Here is a 10,130-nt window from a genome sequence, read left to right as displayed (position 1 = left end):
TAGGAAAGCATGAAAATTAAATGTGAAGTGTGATTCTGGAATGGATTTTTTGTTTTCTGAACAATTGGTAAAAACTGGAACAATAATTTTTTGGAAAAATTGCCAAAACTTGACTGGTGTTTGACAACTAAGTGATAATAACATATAATGTTAATTTCCCAATTTGATGATAGTTGTATCATGTTTATATAGGATAATCTCCTTTTATAGGAAATATCCCCTACTGATGCAGTAGGGGATATCAGGTTGACAAACTACCTTCAGATTGTTAAGGACCATGACATCTTTGTGTATTTTTTAAAAGTCTTATTTAACTGTAGTTTCTAAGTATCTCAAAACTAACAATTTTGAGGGGGAAAGTCTCAATCATAAGAAAGCAAAAATATTCGAGTAAAAAATGGGCAAAGAATTTGAACAGATATTTTACTAAAATTGATGTATGGGTGGCAAATAAGCATATGGAAAGATGTTCAACATCATTAGTCATTAGGAAAATGCAAACCAAAACCATATGGAAACATCAGAAAACATGTATTAAAGTGTGGGAATGACTGACAATATCAAATGTTGGATGAAAAAGTACAGAAACTGGAACTTTCATTCCATGCTTTCGAGAAAATGGCATAGTATAACCACTCTGGAAAATAGTTTGATAGTTTCCTATAAAAATCAAATATTACCTACCATATAATACCATCATTCTAATCATGGATATTTGCCCAAGAGAAATGAAAGCATACGTTCATACAAAGATTGCACACAAATAGCCACAGAATATTTATTAGTAATATTAAAAAAAAAAAAACAACAAAAAACTAGGAACAACTCTTAGCCGGGGACATACATCCTTGTAATGGAATACTACTCAACAAAGAAAAACAATCAACCACTAATACACATGATGGCATGGATAAATATCAAAATAATTATGCTGAATGAAAGAAATTAGACAAAAGAAAGAGTATATACTCTATGATTACTTTTGCATAAAATTCAAGAAAATGCAAACTAATCTCTAGTGATAGAAAGGAGAGACTGGGAGAAGGGGAGAACCAGACAACGGGTAAAAAAGGACACCAGAAAACTTTTGGGAGTGATGGATATGCTATGTCCATTCTGTGATTATACTGATGGCTTCACTGGTGTTTATATAAGTCAAAACACATCAAATTGTATTTTTTAAATATGTGTAGTTTATTATATGTAAATTCTACCTTAACAAAGCTTGTAAAAAAGGTAAGTGAAGGAATAAGGGAGGGAGGAAGGAAGGAAGTCAGAAAGAGAAACACAGCTGAGTTCTTGGTAAGTTTAAGTAGAAATGAGCACAAGCTTATACACTTGGTGGGAATCTGAACTACACCAGTCTAATGTTACCAGGTGAAGGTAGACATATCTGCCTAATAGACAATGAAGATGAGATTATGGTTAAAGGTTTTTTTTTTTTTTTTTTTTTTTTTTTGGGTGAAATCTGAGGATGCTCACAGAATGCTTGAGAGTGGGCCAAGGAATTCCCTTGAGCAAAGTGAAGGCACAACTCAGAAATTTTTTTTTTTTTTCAATCTGATCCACCTTCCAAATGAATGATTATTAAATAGTTTTTTTCAATTTTCTGGTGTGGAAATATTTCATAGAAAAGCAGAAGTCCAAAGATGCCAGGAAAGTGGCAGATAAACCCAGTTTTCCCACAGGAAATCTCAGAGACTTAGTTATACTAAGTGCTTTGTCTCTACCAGCACTAGGATATGTACTGGGGCCATCAGTTCATGGGGTTGCAAGTATCAGGAAGGATGTGAATACCAACATTAGTCCATATTTTCTAACTATCAGAATCCAAGGCAGAGAGGTGAATGCCATGTTCTTCTCTTTCCTTCCTTAGCTCAACAGGCATTTGTCTTGCCTTCCCTCAAGGACTGATTTCTCAGGCAAAGTTGCCAGGAAGAAGCCATGTATTTGAAGACACCGAGATGTTAGAGGTATTTATTAACACCACACAATTTTAACTATCCTGGCTCATTGTTTTAAAAGAACTTGCATTTGATAAATTATGGACCCTGAATTTCTTTCTTAAAGGTCATTTGTAGATAAGACTTAGACTGAAATATAAGTTATGGTTAATAGAAACAAATTGATCCCAAGTCCACAGACAGCTTCCAGGATTTTTCCACTGCATTAATTAGTTTGGAAAATTGAGAACTATTTAATCAATACATAATATAATCCACAATTACCCCCATGACAGTATTTGCATTCAATTGTACATCTTCAGCCATGGAAGCCACAGGTTTTTCTAGAACTAAGATTTGGTATAAACAAAATGATGTGGACTACTGAGTACTAAACATGCAAAGTTTAATGAATTAACAAAATAAAGTTTATGAATTAACAAAATAATGATTCGGGGTGATGTCCAAATGCTCACCGCTAATGTGAGATGAATTTTTGTGTGGGCAAAGGTTGCCCTTCAGGTGACCTGCCTACTTTGCGGGATGCCTCCGAGTGGCAATCTGCTCATCCCCCTTTAAAACTGAAAGAGGAGACTGGTATGAAGGTAATAAAGAGGTTGAGAAAGAGGGAAACAAACAACAACAAAAAAAAACATGCAAAGTTTACATCTGTTACATACATGGCCGACATGTACTAAATTGCCTGTAGCTAAAATGAAAACAAACGTATTATCTCCCAGAGAAGATAAAGTGAATATTTGGCTATCTGGACTCAATGTCAAGAATAAGGTAATTATCTCAAGAAAGGAAGAAGACTAATATGACAGTGGCCCAAGCAAATCTCTACATATTTTTAAAATATTATCATTATTGGCGTTGGCCCACTCAAATGTAGTATTTAATTCTAAATACACAAAGTATTTCAGAAAGATAGCTTAAGGGTTTTCTTTTCTTTTCCTTTCCTTTCTTTTTTCCTTTTCTCTTCTTTTCTTTTCTTTTTTTCTATTCTTCACCAAGACATGATGCTACAAATGCTCCTTTCAATAATTTGATAAAATTGAGCTCTAAGCCAAAGAGAGCATCTGTTAGAAAACATGGCAATATTCTTTCTATTTATGGCTCTTTCTTTTCAAACTACCGCATCATTTCTGTTGTGAACACCCATTCCTTGAAAACACAGATCACAACGATAAGATTTTGGAAGAAAGGAATTAGGAAAAATCACCCAACACCTCTCAGCAATGGGAAATAACTCCCTCCCTTCAATAAGTTCAGAGATTTCTCTTTGCTATTAGTTCTGTAGAGTTGGGCCCCATCAAGGCTCAACCGAAGTGGGAGACTAAAACACCCAGCCAGAAATGAAATTGGAAACACATGTGAGCCACTACACTTAGAGAACATTTTAAGACCAGAGAAATTATGCACTGAACCCAAACCACTAATTGTTGCACCTTATAAGATTAATAACTGACAACAAAAGTGATATTCCAGAAATTAGTCTGACATATATGATAAGGACAGAAAACTAAACAGAAGACCATGCATGTTTCTAATCCTCTTAACGTTACTCAGCTGCCAGTGTCCAATAACTTGGGGTAAGGAGAATCAGAAAAAAAAAAAAATGGCTTTTTTGCTTTTTTGTAACTTGAATGGATTTCCATGTCTAGGAAGTTGGTTTTCGCATCAATTACAGTTTAAGAACTTATAATGGCTAAGCTATAAAGAGGCAAAAATGCAATATACCTGCCCATTATCAATTTCAGGGAGATAGTGAGCTACTTCGGTCATTACTGTCATGTGGATGTCAAGGTGGCAACTCTGAGTGCAGTTGCCATGTGCTGTGGTGGCTTTCCCAGGAAGAGAATTCTTTTTCTTTTTTTTTTTTTTTAAAGATTTTATTTATTTACTTGACAGAGAGATCACAAGCAGGGAAGAGAATTCTGTCCATTCCTCTGCTCAGAGTCAGGGGCAGAGTCGGGGAGGAACTCTGAATATTTGTAGTAAACAAAAGTGACTTCATGACATAGCTTAGGTAAAGGGAGAAGGAGACCATGAAATAAGGGATCCTCAAATTATGAACCAAGTCAAAGGCCAAGAAGAAAAGTGAGTGAACATAGAGTCTGGAAGATGATATCTTTTTTTTTTTTTAAATTATTTATTTATTTATTTATTTATTTTTAAAAGATTTTATTTATTTATTTGACAGCCAGAGATTGCAAGTAGGCTGAAAGGCAGGCGGAGAGAGAGGAGGAAACAGGCTCCCTGAGGAGCAGAGTGCCTGATGCGGGACTTGATCCCAGGACCCTAAGATCATGACCTGAGCAGAAGGCAGAGGCTTTAACCCACTGAGCCACCCAGATGCCCCATCTTTTTTTTCTTTTTTTTTTAATAGAAAGACTCAAAGGGATCTAGTAAGGGATCCAGGCTTCAAGTTATACTGTTGTCCTAAGTGATTCAATCCTTTCATTCTCAACTACTCTATCACCCGGGCCCCCAATACATTCTATACCCTGCAACCAAACTAATCTCTTAAAAGCATATATTATATCATATTACTCCTCAGCTGAAAATCTTCCAGTGACTTCCTATTAAAAACACAGGAGCTTGCCTTATAATACTTTAGAATGTGGTGATTAATTTCACCCACAGGTATTGGTCCTCTCTCATTTCTTATCACTCTTTCCTTTGTTTGTTGTGGTCCCATTGCAATGACTCCCTTTCCAATGCTGAACACACTCCACTGGCTGTTTCCCTTGATTTTACTCTAAATATTCACACTGACTGTTTCATCTTTTTCATCAGTAAGTTCTCAGTTCAAATATTATCTCTTGAGAGAGGACTTTCTGCAGGTTATATGGCCCCGAGTCATTCTCTGTTACATATATCTTTTTATTTTCTTGATCATAACTATAATTATGTTTAATTCTTATATTTATTGCTTTGCCTGTTTTAATCTGTGTTCATCCTAGCTCTAAAATGAAAGTCCTGTGACAGTAAAAATCTGGATTGCCTTTTTACCATTACCCAGTTCATAAGAAAGGGCCTCTCACATCACAGTTACACAATGATTTTTTGAGTTAATCCAAACATCTTTTGCTCAAGTTGTGTTCAGGGAAAACTACTAAAGTCTAGATCAGCATAAAATGAAGTTGGGAAATTAATGAAATAGCAAACCAAGGAAATAGAACATTTCATTAGGGAAAAGTAATTGTCTTTCTTGTTTCAGCTTGGTTACATGTGAGATTTCCTGTTTCATGTTTTCCCTGTTTAAGAATCAAAAAATTAAATACATATAAGATAAAACAAATTGTCAGTTTTTTTTAAAACTGCTTTTGCAGTGAGTGACAAGCCAAGAAAAGAAAAAAAAAAAAAAAAAGAAAAAGAAAAAAGAATAAAGGGATATTCTTATACCACACAGAATTCTAATTCAAATGTCACAACTCACATTTGAAAAGCATTTCCATTCTGCATTTTTCCAAGGAAGACTGACCAACATTAGCCATATATGCCACTTACTTATTTAGGCAAATGGCATATGGTGATAGGATTGGGAGAAGAGAACCTGACATTTAGGTACTGGTGAGGCCACAGTTGGAGTTTCATTTAATTTCACCCAGAGTAAAAGCTCTTTGCCTTGGCCAGAGGCACAGCCTTTGAATCTTGGCTAGCTGCGTACAAAAGTCATCTCCTTCTCTCAAAGCAAGGTTTATGCCAAGGAAGGCAGATGAGTCTCTAGTGATCCATCATATTGATGTAGACTATTTATTTTGCTGATAAATTGGTATCATGTTCTTAGACAAAAGTCAGAATTTGTGTTGTGTTTATTTGCAAAGACAGATACTACTTTACACAATAGATGTAGTCTTAAAAGAGTACACAATTTTGTAAATAATGCTATCTTTTTAAAAGTGTTAAAGGAAACAATTACTTATAAGAAACTTTTAGGGGATTCTCTCTGGAAAGGAATAGATACTTTGTAACATGAACAGGGTTGCTGAAAATGCTTCCTGACTGGGTCAGTTTGGCTCAGAAATTAGGAGAGGGTGATCATACTGGAATCTATATATAGCTGGACAGAGTGAGAAAAACAGATAACCTTAAAAGATGATCTTTTAGAAAATTGGTATGACTAGGTTCTATTACTGACATACACAAATATGTGAATGTAATTTGTGTAAGGTATGCCTATGTCCCCTAAACCTCTAAAGTTTGTTTTGACTTTGACCATAAAGGAGGGTCCCTCTATCCTATGTCATGTGGTTAGAGGGCCCCATGTTGGCTCTCATCTGGGTACACCCACCACATAGGTGAGTGGTAGGGCCTGTCTATAACTCCTATACCCCCTTCTAGAAAGTACTACAGGTTCCAGGGCATCTGAATTTCCAGTCCATAACCCCCACACCCCTTTCTAGAAAGTTCTACAGTTTCCAGGGCATCTGAATTTCCAGTCCAAATATCACTGAAATTGTTTCTCAGGCTTCTGTGGGTCTGTTCCCAAATCTGCCTTCCAGAAAGCAGACTAGGCTATTGGTGGGGAATACACCCTTCAACGTGGGAATGTGGATCAAGCATGGAAAGGCTGCTGGGAATGTGTTAATGACGTAAAGGCACAAGGCCCTTTGGGTGCATGGAGAGCAGGAGGGTGAAAAGAAAAGGTCCATCCAAGTGGACCTGGCATCTGGGATTGGGCAGACTGTCTTTGTTCTGTTATGTTCTGAGGAGCATCTAGCCTTCTCAATCGTAATAAGAATTTATGTGGAAAGTTAGAATGTATCCTACGTGGGGCGCCTGGGTGGCTCAGTGGGTTAGGCCGCTGCCTTCGGCTCGGGTCATGATCACAGGGTCCTGGGATCGAGCCCCGCATCGGGCTCTCTGCTCAGCCGGGAGCCTGCTTCCTTCTCTCTCTCTCTGCCTGCCTCTCTGCCTGCTTCTGATCTCTCTCTGTCAAATAAATAAATAAAATCTTAAAAAAAAAAAAGAATGTATCCTACATAATAGTTTCTGAGCTTGTCATGATTTGAAAATATTTAGACATACAATATATGAACTTCCATTTGTATTCTTGCTTTGGGCCCTGCAAATGTTTGGACTGTTAGAGTGTCTACTATGTTTAGAACCACATTAGACACTGAAGGTTGAATGTATTTGGAGGTCTGATACCAGGTAAGTGTGTATCTCCCTGCATGTCCGGAACTCTGCCCTCCAGATGTCCAGACAGATGTGAGTGAGGGCAGCCTCATGTCACACTCCCCACATGTGAAAAATGCCTATGACTGCCTGAAAGAGATATGGTATGCCAGAAAGTGGCCTGGGGAGGGGGGCAGAGAAGACCAATGTGCTGGGATAGATTATATTATTTTAAAAATTTGTTACTTCTTCCTGGTAGAGTATTATATTTCTCCACACTGTTAAAATCAGACTTGGCCACAGGACTCCTTCTGGTCAATGAGATGAAAGTGGAAGTAATTTAAGCACTTTTTAACAGGAGCTTTATGACCTACTTATATTCGGTTCCACTGTCTTTCCTTTCCTTCTACTGTGAGACTTGGCAAGTCTTTGATAGGAGCCACTCATTCAGACATACATTCATGGATTTCCTGGAATAAAGACTGACTTCGGATGATACTGCTACTGACCTTCATTGAATATGTAGCCCCAGCAGGAAGTAAATCTTTGTTGTCAGAAGCCCTTGTGATTTGGGTTTGTGGTGGTGGTTGTTGTTATTGTTACTGTAGCAAAATTAGCCCATTAATAAAAGTGAGTACAATGAAGACACACTATGAACTTCTTGCCCAGAGGCCACAGGGGTCATGGACATCAGCTAATGCACAACGAGAACTGGTATGAACGTGTCATGCAAGAGTGGAGAGCAGCCAGGGTGCAGGATGGCCTGTGGCCATGGGGACCAAACAGCTCTGACCTGATGTCTGGACCATAAATAAGGACCAGAGATGAGAAAATGCAGAGGGATCAAGTGTAAAATCTTAATTGGATCCCAAATCCTGAATTAAAGTCATTTTAAAACTGGAATGACTATCACCTTGTAGTGCTAAGAAATTTGCTGATAGCTGGAAACAAGGTTGCAGAACTATATTAATTTTAATTTTTTAAGGAAATAAATATTAGATTTTTTCAAATACTCTTTGAGGCTGAAAATGTGAACTCATTACAATAATAGTACATAGATAATATGTCTAAGCCCTTAGTAGTCCCAACAACCCAATGAAGAGGTTCTATCATCATCTGAGTTCTACTGAGTAGTCAACTGGGCACATTGTAAGTGTTACCTTGCCAGAGTCTCATAGCCCATGCTCACAGGCACAGTAGCATCACGCCTCACTCGCATCTACACTCGAGAGCTATGTCCAAACTTCCCAAACTACAAGAGTAGCTCATGTGAGGCCAGGCAGCTAGACTATCTTGTCCCCACCAGTCAGCTGGCTGAATTTTTCACATGGGAATGAAGATAAAGGTAGAGAGAGAACATCATAATCACCCCTTCTATTGAATAATGCTTTAATCTTGTCGCATTTACTAAGAATGCATTTACTAAGAACTCTACTGCATCTACGACGTAGTTATTGCAGGCGCGGTAGGGTTGCTACTCACACATTATCAATTTTGAAAGAATGGAGTGAGTATAGAGTTGAGGGTGTGTTCCTAAGAATCACGTCATCCCTGAAGCTTCACGTGATTTGATAAAGGGGTAATATTTTCTCTATTTTAAGGTCACAGACAAGGACCCTACAAGATGCATTGAACTAAGAGACATGAATAATGTCCATTTTAAATAGAGTTAAAATCCTAATAAGAAAATGTATGGACAACCCTATAATAAATGTATTGATGGAGGAAGTTCTATGGAGTACTGAAGAGGGGGCTGGCATTAAGGAGGTCATTATAGACTCACCTGGACCACTGTTGAGAGGGTTCCTGAATCTGCTTGCTGTCATCTTATTTCAGAACTTGAGATCTGCATTTCCAAAAGTTTTCTCTGCAACACCAACATGGACAATTGGTTAACCCTTAAAATCAGCCCTACTGATCTTCTCACAACTTGTTCCTGCTCCTGGTTTCCTCAGTTCTGTAATAGTAGCAGAATTTTCTGTTACCCACTGTTAGTGCCTCAGATTATCTGTAAATCTTCATTTGATATTGCCTCACACAATTTAAGTACTTGTCTGTAGAGTCTGCCTCTTCTATTAACAAACAAGCAACAACAAAACAAACAAACAAAAACAACACCTTCTCCCTTGCTCTCCAGTCTCTCTGACAGAAGGTTAGTTCAAGCTCTCATTATTTCTCTTCTGGATCATAAAAATAATCTCTCTGCACTAGCACCTCCTCTCTCTACAAACGCACATTTATTATTATTGGGCTACTTTTGATTCTAACCCCAACTCTAACTCTTTTTCATGCTCTTTTTCAAACTGAATTGGATTCTCATTGTTTATGGAATTAAATGTGGTTTTTTGTTTGTTTGTTTCCAAGTTGGAAATCAAGAGTGGGAACAGTATTTCTTTACTGTAACATATAAGTCTCCTTTTTTTCTCATTGTTCTGCTGCATATAGCATCATCTCTAATCAAAGTGAATTACTTATTTCATAAGATGCCATTTACTTTCTCACTTCTTTTGTTTTTGCTGTTCTTTCCATATTTGAAATCCTTTCTTCACGTCTACCTCAAATGACTATACTGTCATGAAGGCATCCCTTCTAGGGAAGATTAAATATTATCTTTATGCAATCATGAAATATCATGTTTTCATAAATCATCATTAAAATAATAAATGATATCCCCTTCACATAATCATGATTGATATATAATAATTTTAATTTTAAATCAATTATGTGAAATGTAGCTACCAATACAGCATACATTCTAACCTTGCTCTACTACCTAGAATATTGCTAGGTCCTAGGGAAGTGAGATTGTTTTTATTTGACATCTTATTCCATGTCATGTATTGCACCTAGATTGTATATGGAGGCACTTATTTATTGAGATGAATTAAAAAACATTAGCCTAAAATTGTAGTATACTTTCTAATTGTCTGAAAAATACTTGGAACTATTATTATGTTATCTATTGCCAATAAAAACATGAAGTCAGAGACTGGAACTGTTGAGGAATAAAACTACTTTATTTTATTATTTTAAAAATATGTATTCTACATTAATAATAAA

General features: G+C 36.8%; 1 non-coding gene across 1 annotated transcript; it reads left to right on the top strand.

The window, feature by feature from the left end:
• Positions 1-2,363: 2,363 nt before the first annotated feature.
• LOC132002406 (U12 minor spliceosomal RNA) lies at positions 2,364-2,511 on the top strand. The gene has a single exon (XR_009399885.1). It is a non-coding gene; the product is annotated as a U12 minor spliceosomal RNA (small nuclear RNA).
• The last annotated feature ends 7,619 nt before the right edge of the window (positions 2,512-10,130 follow it).

Source organism: Mustela nigripes, chromosome 14, assembly GCF_022355385.1.
Source record: "Mustela nigripes isolate SB6536 chromosome 14, MUSNIG.SB6536, whole genome shotgun sequence".
Lineage (NCBI taxonomy): Eukaryota > Metazoa > Chordata > Mammalia > Carnivora > Mustelidae > Mustela > Mustela nigripes.
The sequence above is the reverse complement of the archived record's forward strand: the minus strand, read 5'-3'. Positions and strand labels throughout refer to the sequence as shown.